This window comes from Panthera onca, chromosome F1 (assembly GCF_046562875.1).
Source record: "Panthera onca isolate mPanOnc1 chromosome F1, mPanOnc1 haplotype 2, whole genome shotgun sequence".
NCBI lineage: Eukaryota > Metazoa > Chordata > Mammalia > Carnivora > Felidae > Panthera > Panthera onca.
This window is the reverse complement of record NC_138355.1, coordinates 65,186,530-65,197,075: the sequence shown is the minus strand read 5'-3', so window position 1 is coordinate 65,197,075 and position 10,546 is coordinate 65,186,530. Positions and strand designations below refer to the sequence as shown.

Genomic DNA, 10,546 nt, shown 5'->3' with positions numbered 1-10,546 from the left:
TTGATTCTTTAAATGCCCACTCACATATTTTGGTAAAACATCACCTTGGCTTTTTCTTGCCCTTTTTTTTTTTTTTTTTTTTTTTTTTTTTTTTTGGTAGCATCTTCTTAAGAGTTCAAGGTCAGACTCCAAATCTGGCTGAGACTAACTTGAGTGAGAGACAAGGTATTTTTCTTAGAGCTCTTCCTTACTTTTGACCCAGCCTATGGAGTAGAACCACCTTAAATACTGGTGATTGAAGACACATACCTGTAGGTGTCTCTTCTTTATTAGGTTCTAGATTTACGGAATTATTACACTGCTGTCCACATGTGACCTGTAGTCTCACCAAATCTGTGAAATTATTATCCTCTGGGTGCATTCTTTATGGTGGTGCCAAATAGGTAAACTACTCTAGACCGCAATATTTGGGGACGATTCTAGGACCCTTCCCAGGACCAGATGTCTGGAGTTGTCTCAGGCAAGCACCCAGCCAAGGGCCTCCAAGGGTTCAATATACATTTACCGCCTTAAGCCAAGTGTCCTGGCCTCAGTCAGCCTCAGACCTGACTTCAGATTTTCTCACTGAAGAGCTTTCTTACGAGGTTTACCTCTTCTCTTTGTAGAATAACCCTGGTTCTAGTTTTTTCTTGGTCTCGTTTTCTACCTTTGGTCCTCTCTGTGGCTGCCCTCTGAGCCGCGTCCAACTTCTCTGTGTCCTCTTCTATGTGAGGCATAGACAACAAAGGCCACTTTCTGACTGAGCTTAAGGGCCTTGTGGAGATATAACACCGACAGCATGGCTCTTCATGGCCATTCCAGCTGGAGGTCTCCTTGGCCCCTGGTCCTCTTATGAAGTATCTCCTGCTCCAGGCTTACTACGGGAATGTCCTTCCATGGTCCCCTTCTCCTGTCCTTCTCCTGTGTGCCCTGTGTCTCTTCTTGCTCGTCTTGGGGGCTGTGCGATCCTCTGTTGGCTGCCAAAATGCAAGCAGAGAAGAGACAGTGATAGCACAGGCCCAGAGGAAGGGGGTCTCTTTAGGAGGAGGCCATCTCTCAAGGCTGGGTTAGGTGTTCATAACCTCTCTGTTGCCATCTACTGTCCTCCCCGGATCTCCTGACCTAGAGTCTCAGCTTGCCTTGCCTTCCCTGTACTCATGGAGAATCAGGACCCCTGGGACAGCCCAAGCCTGTGCTTGGTCAGGAATGATCCACGCTCTGAAGGGTTAAGGACAGGGGCCTTGGTGGATGGGAGAAAAGTATCAGGGAAATGAGGAAGGTCTTTTTCCGTGTCCCCTACACTCCCCTTTCACATGGTCTCTGGCCACAGCCATGGATAGGAGGGAAAGAAAAGAGGAAAAAGGAAAAAAAAAAAAAAACAAACAAACGCTTGTGTTTTCATTTAGCAGCATGAATCTAGGACAGCAATAGACCCACAGAAGCAACAACCAACTGGGAATTGAGTGGAAAAAAATAGGAATCCTAGAACTATGAACTGTCCAGTTTTTTTGGTGGGAGAGGGAATTGGGGGAGGGCTTAAATAAAATCTTTTTGGGGGAGGGCTCAGCTCTGGGCTTTCATGGATAAAACACCAAAGATCAACTCCATGTGTGTGACCCAACTGTCCTGGAAACTTCAACTGGAAGAGAATCCAAAACTTAAGTTGTGCTTATAACTTCAGCCCAAGTAAGAAAAATGAGGTGGGGGGCGGGGGACACAGGGTGGGGACCAAGTCTTAGGTGGTGGGGGAGGGCTTGGGGACGCATGCGGTGGGGACATGGCGGAAGGGAGCTGTGTCTTTAATTCTGTCCTATGGTTATACATATTTTTTCTTCTATGAATGGGTTTTGCTGTAAATTATAGCTTTGCCCGCGGTCCCTTGGGTCAAAAGACATAGTCTCTAAACAGAAAACAGCTCTGATTGGTGACTTTCCTTTTTCCCTCCCCAACCCCCTTCCTAATTGAAACCAAATGTGCAATATATTGGATGCTGGGATCCCTGGCGCTCTCCCAGGAATCCTCAGAATGTGAGGTTTCTCTCAAAGCATCTTGCATCAGCCTGTGGACGTATGCCTGCCACCGGGCTCCTTCGCCGGCAAAGTGGAAAAAGAAGAGTTTCACAACAGATTCGTTTTTGGGGGGGGCTGGGGGAACGTGGTGGATTATAACTCTGTTTTCTTCTTTCCAAATCTGTGTGCTCCTCCTGGACGAACGTAAGTTATGTCTTTTTGTTTTTCTTTCCTTTTTTCCCTTTTCTAAAAACGAAAGCTCAGAGTGTACTTCTGATGTCTCAGGAAAAGTTGTAAAAAGGAGGCAGGAGGGGGTTTCAAGCCAGGCGGGGAAGGGAGAGGAATAGAGCACCGTAGACTGGAGAAATCCACGATCCCACATTTTGGTGGTGGTGGGGTTCCTGGATTTATATTTACGGAGGGAAGGATAAGGAACACTAAACCAAAGACGACAGGAGCAAAACGAAGGAATCCATAGAGCTGCAGGATACAATAAACAGCATTAGCAGAGTTGAAATTGTTGGCAGGCAAGACAGGCCGATCGCAGAGCTGGTTCGGGCAGGGAGAAAGCGGAGCAGGGGAGCCAGGTTTTAGGCATTTCGTGGTGGACTCGAGAGTCCCGAGCCTTGGAGAGGACAGCTTTTTGTACTTTCGTTTTCTCAGCAGCACTGTTGACTTCATCGTGAGAAGGGCCACTTGGGCAGAGGGGCGTCTTCAGGGCGAAGTTTGGGGTGGCCGGGAGGGGGGCCTGCACGCATAGGACACTTTTCACCCCACCTGGCTGGCCTGGGGTGCCTTTCCCTTTGTTATCAAATGACTCGGGACTGTTTGCAGCTGGGACCTCTGTGTCCTGGCCGAGGTTCCAGAGTCCCATCGGGGGAGAAAGAGAATTTTTCCAAGTGGCTGCAACTCTCCTGCCAGCAGTTTGAGGTGGGAGCTCGCACCGTTCAAGCCAGTGGGGGGGGGGGGGGGCAGCACCATCTTGCCTACCGTTTTCTGCACCCTTTCCCTTGAGGAGCACGGAGTCGGAGCTCTGGAAAGAGCCTTGGAGATCCACCCGGCCCCTCATCTCACAGATGTCGGAAATGGTAGCAAGGAACTGACATGTTCAGGGACGCACGGCTTGTGGTGGTGGGGCTCCAGCGGTGGGGCTGAAAATTAAGTCGGGGCTTTCTTCGCTGCCGATCTCTGGCTCCTTCCGCCACCTACCTCTGCTTTCTTCTTCATTTCATGGCTGGGATGATGGAGGCACTTTAATGAACAAGTCCCCACAAGGACCCTAGTTACCAGATGGGAGGATGCCAACGATGTTCATCTGCTCGTGGTGTCTGTGCTTGTACGGTTGCCCCTTGAACAACAAGGGCCAGGGCATTGACCCCCCCCCCCCCGCGCATTGAAAACTCACGTATAACTTTGGGCTCCCCCCAAAACTTAACTACGAACAGCCTACTGTTGGCCAGAAGCCTTACCCGTAACAGTCGATCAGCACATACTGTGTATGTTATACGTACGTATATGTGTATATATTACGTACTGTCTTCATGCAATAAAGCAAGCGAGAGGAAAGAAACTCTTATTGAGAAAACCATAAGGAAGAGAAAATACATGAGCAGTACTGTGCTGTATTTATTGAAAAAAGTCTGCGTAAGCAGATCTGTGAGGTTCAAATCCGTGTTTTTCGAGGGTCAACTCTATTTGGTGTATGTGTGCGTGGAAAATCAAGAAGCTAACGCTGAGGGTTGACTGTGCACCACACTCCATGTTCAGGGCTTTCTATGCAATATTTGATGGATTGTCACAGCTCTGTATGACATGGTTCCTGTCTTATAGGTAAGGCTATGAGGGCTTAGCAAAGTGGAAGGAGTTGCTCAAAGAAATGCAGCAAATAAGTTTGAAAGTCATGTAGGTCTGACTCTAAGATCTGTGCTTTTTTAAAAAAATCATTTGCATTTTGTTTTTTCATGTTTTTAAGTTCGTTTTATGAAAAAGAGCGCACAGGGAAGGGCGGGGCAGAGAGAGACAGAGAGAAAGAGAGAGAGAATCCCAAGCAGGTTCCGCACCACCAGGATAGAGCCCGACATGGGGCTCGAGCCCACGAACTGCAAGATCATGACCTGAGCCTGAAATCAAGAGTCGGAGGCTTTACCGACTGAGCCACTCAAGTGCCCAACATTTTATTTTATTTTAATTGAGGTTGTAATGACTGGATGTTTATATGCATTAGGAAGTGAACCACAGTCAGTCCAGCTGCCATCTGTCTCCTCACTTGGTGACCCCAAACTGTTTTCTTGGGATAGGAACTAAAATCCAAGTCCCTGGGCTGTAGTGCACCCCTTATCCCTCCACACACAGAGTTAGTTACTTTTGGAGGTGAGGTCTCCATTTCCTTCTGTGACTGCGAGTGAAAGTGCCAGGCTGCGGGGACAGTACGGATCCTCTCCTGAGGCCGTTTCTGTGCGCGTGGATGAATATTTATCTGGACACGGGAAGGGGGCTGCAAGTGGGCATCTTTGTGGGCTAATTTCTGTGCGCTTGGTAAATACTTACCCTTGTTATGCAAGGAGCCTGGGATTTAGAGTCAGAAGAACCAAGTTCAGGTTCTGGCTCTCCTTTTTCCTTGGCGTCTGTACTTACTCCATGGGAATAACAGCCATACTTTTCGGCATCGTTGTTTGCAGAGCTATTGGACACACGTGTGTTCGGAAGGCTATGAAGGGCTTAACCATACCCGTTCTTCTGATGATAATCGTTGTCAACACTGGAACCCAGTGTGAGGCAGTCCCAGTGCTGCTGTGGCAGCCAGTGCTGGGGCCAGCAGGAGGGTGGCTGTATGTGGCCATGTAACTCTGCAAGGAAGGCCTCAGTCCTTAGTGTCCATCTCTTCTGGGTGGAAGCAATCCCTCCAGGTTTTCTAGCTGGAACTCCCCTCTGGCGGCCTGGCCTGGCCATGACTCCTCGCCCAAAGAAGGCAGTGGGGGCGGAAGGACACCATGTCGTTCAAGCATCCCCTGCTTCTGTCCGCACTGCCTCTGAACACGAGGGGTGTCGTCAGGATCAGTTCATTGGTTTCTCCTCAGAGGAGATCAGCTTTGGAGGAACTTCGTATCTAGCTGAGGATAGATCCTTGGCCCGAGATTTTTTCTCATTGGCACAGACGCATCTCACCCTGTCTCTTACCTCATGTTCCCCCTTCTGTGCCTGGAGTCAGCAGGACTACAGCTGCTCCCGGGGGTGGGGCTGGAGGGCCAGCGGGGCCGTGGGGAGGCCCCTGCCTCTGCTTCTGGTTAAGGTCTGTTTGCTTTATAAACACCAAAGGTAAAGGAAGTGGGGAAGGCATATTCAGAATCTTTTACCAAGAATCCTCAGATTGAAACTTCCAACAGCATCTGTGTCTGTGGCATAACAGAAAATAAAAGTATTGGTCTCTGCCCCTGGTTCTTGGCACAGAGCCCCTGAAGTCCTCATAGTTTCCTAAGTGATAAGAGCACTGGGGCATTTTTGTTCCAGTCCTTGGTCTCTGACTCTGGTTCCTGATGCAGAGCTCCTAAAATCCTCAGAATTTCCTGGGTGATGGGAATGTCCTTTTGTTCTAATGAGGTGACTCTTAGTGGGCTCCTGGATGGGGACTGGTCACCAGAAAGACTGAGCCATGATTAGAAGCCTGGAATTTTCAGCCCCACCTGCTCTCCTCCAGGAAGGGGAGAGAGGCTGGAGAGTGACTTAATGAGCCATCATGCCTATCTGATGAAGCTTCCATGAGAACCCCCAAAGTATGTGGTTTGGGGAGCTTCCAGGCGGGTGAAAGCTGCCATGAACCGGGAGGGAGGCACACCCCAATCCCACAGGGACAGAGGCTCCTGTCCTCGGGACCCTCCCAGACCACCCCTATGTATCTCTCCTTCTGGCTGTTCTTCTGTATCTCTTGACATATCCTTCTTTATGTAATAAACTGGTGAATGTGTTTCCCTGAGTCCTGTGAGCTGTTCGATGAGCAGCTCAAATCTGAGGAGGGGGTCGTGGGGACCTCCGATTTGCAGCCACATCAGCTGGAAGCTGCAGACCTACTATTTGCAATTGATGTCTGCACTGGAGGAGGATAGTCTTGTGGGACTGAGCCCTCAACCTGTCGGGTCTGCTCCAACTTCAGGCACTTAGTGTCAGAATTTCTGGTTGTGGAAAATCCACAGAGCTGGTGTCAGAGATATTGGGAGTGCGTGAGGAGAGGAAACAGTGTTTTTCCTAGACAGTGTCTGAGCACAGAGTGGAAGCATCACCCAAAGGAGCCTCATCACCCGCCACTCTCTTCTAGCCTGTTAAGTCACTGTCTTCTCTTCTTTTTTTAAAAATTTTTTTAACATTTGTTTATTTTTTGAGAGACAGAGAGAGTGTGAGTGGGGGAGAGGCAGGGAGACACCGAATCTGAAGCAGGCTCCAGGCTCTGAGCTGTCAGCACAGAGCCCGATGCGGGGCTCAAACTCATGAACCATGAGATCATGACCTGAGCCAAAGTCAGATGCTTAAGCGTCATTGAGCCACCCAGGCACCCCTGTCTTCTACTCTTCTGATCGAGTCACTCCCCAGACTTTAAGTTGGATGAATGACCTATCACACATGAGGGATGTAGTTCAGACTTTCCCTCTGATTGCGTTTTTAATAGACATGCTAAAAAATTAGAGTGACCACCCCCTTTTGTTAATATCACGTCATTCTAAATTAGTGTTAATAACTCTCAGACATGCTTCCCAATCTCCCCTTTATATGATCCACCTTCAGGCACTTTACATCGCCCACATCTCAAACATGCAACCCAAACACACGTCTCACTGGCATCCAGATAGCTCACCTCCGTCTAAAGACAGACCTCCACAGACATGCTGAAGTCCTGTGCCACCTCACATAAATGGTGACCATCTGCAGTGCAGACACACTGGGTTCTTTATGCCCCCTCCCCTGTTGGAAGCCGTGCACCATATGAATCGACTCTCTCCCAGCAATGATGACTCAGTCCAGAAATGTGCCCAACATCCCCAGGCATCCGAGCGTCTCTGAATTCAGCAACCATCCACCGTGAGGGCTGTTCCCCAGTAAATTAGAAACCTCGGTGGAACTTAAGGACCTCCAGACCAATTACATCAGAGTATCTGCAGTGGGGGTTGGGAACCAGTACTTTGAAGTGTTCCCCAAGTGATTTTATTGTGAACCTTTGCCAGTAAATGTCCATGTCTGTTGCCTCAGCCTCTCCTTAGCATGGATGAAGGGCGGGCAGGGGAGAGAAACCAGCCCAGGCTACCTCCCCCTCTCCTGTTGTCCTCTAAAGAATTTCACTCTTAGTGCCTCTCTTCTCTGGTTGGCATACCTCCCTCCTCTAGTTGGCTTCTCTGAGCTTCGTGCAGACCTCCTTGTGATGGGCACGACCTCCCTTTTCCCCTTAAGTGGGAGCTTGTGCAGGCCGCAGACTCTTCCAGAGTGAAGTCGGCCAGACATGGGTTCCAATCCCAGCCTGCGCTCAACAGCTCTGGGACCCGGGGCGACCTGCTCAACCCCCCCTAAGTTCTGGTTTCCCACCCTGTGAAATCAGGACTATAATCCCCATCTAACACGCATCACAAATGCCACCCCTGAGCACTCAGCGTGATATTGCTTGTGTAGTTCATAGATGATGTCGATGCGGATGATTTTTATTATTAGTTCAGCGTTGCTGCTTGGTCCCCTTGTTGAAGCACAAAACATCAGCCCAGCTGTTTTCCCGCGGCCCGGTTCTTAGCGCAACAACATTCACCTGCCCAAGGCCACCTCTGCCGAGAATACCACCCAAAGTGCTCTCGCAGCGGAAAGGACATGGGCTTAAATTCTGGCTTAGCCCCCACTTATTAACCATGTGACCTTGGATAAGATACCTAACCTCTTCGAATCTCCTTTTTCTCATCTCATAGGTTTGTTATAAGAAATGGGTGCCATTAGATATGCAGGGGGGCCAGCAAAAACCCTCACACATGGCAGATGTTTTGAATAAATAAATGCCCAGTAAATGGTGCCCCTCTCAGTTTTCTGAGGGAACCATTGACTCCTTATGGTCTAAAAGCCTACCATGTATGCACCCTGGGGATTAATATCTTGGGTTGATTCCTTTCATTTGAACGCTTTGACTAGGTCATGGATGTGATTTGTTGGAAAATGGCCCTTTGGGATTTGAAAAGACAGTTATCATGTCATGTCCTCCCCTCACCTCCTCCTTCCCCCACCGCATGCACCTTTACCCAACCTTTCCCTTATTACCTGAGACACACTTGTGCCTACTACCGTCTTTTCATGGGGAACTGATCACAAGAGTGGATTACTTGGCTTGGGGTCTGCACAACACCAGGAGAAAAAGGATTGGCAATTTGGGGCAGGTAGGGAAGAAGGGATCGTAGAGGTTGTACATTGGGCAGGCTAATCCCCCACAATGGAAAGACTTAGGGTCCATTACAACGAAAAGACAGCCCCATTATGATGAGAAGTATGAGTGACCATTACTACTGCTGTTGTAACTGAACGTGAAATGCATTCAGGAAAGGGAGACCTGAGTTAATAAAAGAGAAATTCAAGTTTTGTGCTTTTGTATAAGTCCTCCAATACCAGATTGGTCCCACCAAAGCCTCCAAGCTGGAGGACGGGGGTGCAAACTGGACTTGCCTTGTTCGCATTCACCTGTTTTTCTGTCCTCCTCCTCACTCCCAAGTCCCTACCTCCCTTCCCCATCGTGCTACACTTCTCTGGAGTTTCCATCTGTTTATCTCTGGTTGTTCTGGGTTCCATTTTATTTGGTTTTATCCCATTCAGTAAGCATTTATTCACTGCCTGTTAGTGTAAGACACTTTGTTTAAAATTTTTAAATAACCATAGCTTAATAAAGGAATTAAGATGTCCAGTCGTCTCTCCAGGAACATTCACCAGAACACCCATCACCTAATGGCTAAAGTGATGGTCTCCCTAAACTTTCTCTGTCTCTTTTCATCTCACTTGCATACATTTGAATTTGTTATGATAGAGCCAGTGTTATTCAGACATGACTTGGTTGAAAATAATTCTCTTCTTATTTTGATTTCCTTTCTCATTTTTGCTTTCCTTTCTGTTTAACGTGGAACTCTTTGATGTTTCCAAGTTGCTGTGACTCTTCAAGCAATGGCAAATCCCAGAATTTGGTAGGGTATATGCGTTTTAGCTGGAATCTCACCTTGGCCTCCCTGCACTGAGAAAGGTCAGGTCTGGCCCAGCGCAAGTATCACTGAGGCCTGGAGATGCGCTGAAAAGGCAAAGGGCTTAGACTCAATCCGAAGCCCCTGGGTTCAGCTGGGATTCTCCGGGACCCTGGGCATGGTCTGCAGTGGCTCCCTCGGGGGAGGGATTGTGTTTTGTGCCTAGAGAGATACCAAAGAAGTGTTGGAGGAAATGACCTACTGCTCAGAGGTTAATGCCACCTGCTCCATGGTGTGGGGGCCAGAGGGGAGGGTGTGTGAAGCATAGAGCCTCGTGTGCAAAAGGCAGTGAGGGAAAAGAACGCGTGGTAAGGTGTTGGTCCCAGCGCGTCATTTTCAAGATTTTTAACCTCAGACAAGTCTCTTATCCTCGTTGGGCCTCAGTGTCCTCATGCCGTGCCTATGAAGTTGGTAGGTAGGTTGTGTGCCCTTTCGGACACGTTTCACAGGGAGCCAATCCAGCACAATTCACCATACACAAGATTGTCTTTAGGGTCTTATGGGCTTAGGCAGCCACAAATGCATTGAGCTGGGAGATGGATTAAAAAGAAGGATGAATAATCTAGTTTTTTTTTTCTTTCTTTTAAAATTTTGAACGCCGTATGAGTTCAGAAAAATCAAACAATTAGAAGCTTGGTGAACTCTCATGTCCAAGAGAAGTAGTTTCCCCCTGATTTCATGTCTTTACACCAATAGTGCTGGTTTAAAAAAAAAAAATCAAATTTTTTAACCCGTTATGAATTTTATAGCATTCTGGAAAGCTCTGTCGTAACTTTGTTTTTGCTGAATTCATTTATTTATTTCTTAGCCAATAATTATCGTGTGCTCGCTCTCTGTCAGGTGCTTCTCTAGGTGTTAGTGATCAAGAAGACTAGGGACGCCTGGGTGGCTCCGTGGTTGAGCGTCCGGCTTCGGCTCAGGTGTGATCTCGTGGTTCGTGGGTTTGAGCCCCAGGTCAGGCTCTGTGCTGACAGTTCGGAGCCTGGAGCCTGCTTCAGATTCTGTGTCTCCCTCTCTCTCTGCTCCTCCCCTACTTGTGCTCTCTCTCTCTCTCTCTCTCTCAAAAATAAGTAAACATTAAAAAAATTTTAAAAAGAAGACCAACAAGATGATGGATGTTTATGATCACTCATTACTTTATTATTTTTTAATGTTTATTTATTTTTAAGAGAGAGAGAGAGAGAGAAAGAGAGACAGAATGTGAACAGGGGAGGGGCAGAGAGAGAGGGAGACACAGAATCCGAAGCAGGCTCCAGGCTCGGAACTGGCAGCACAGAGCCCAACGTGGGACTCGAACCCACAAACCACAAGATCATGACC

General features: G+C 48.2%; 1 protein-coding gene across 4 annotated transcripts in view; it reads left to right on the top strand.

Moving 5' to 3' along the window:
* The first annotated feature begins 1,863 nt into the window (after positions 1-1,863).
* The window catches only part of DDR2 (discoidin domain receptor tyrosine kinase 2), a 154,590-nt gene continuing 145,907 nt past the window's right edge, over positions 1,864-10,546 (top strand). The window contains exon 1 of one of the 4 annotated variants that reach the window (XM_078440903.2): positions 1,864-2,192. The gene's annotated coding sequence lies outside the window, so the exon portion shown is untranslated. The remainder of the gene's footprint in view (positions 2,193-10,546) is intronic. The other 3 variants (XM_060644447.3, XM_078440902.2, XM_060644444.3) reach the window with 3 other exon arrangements.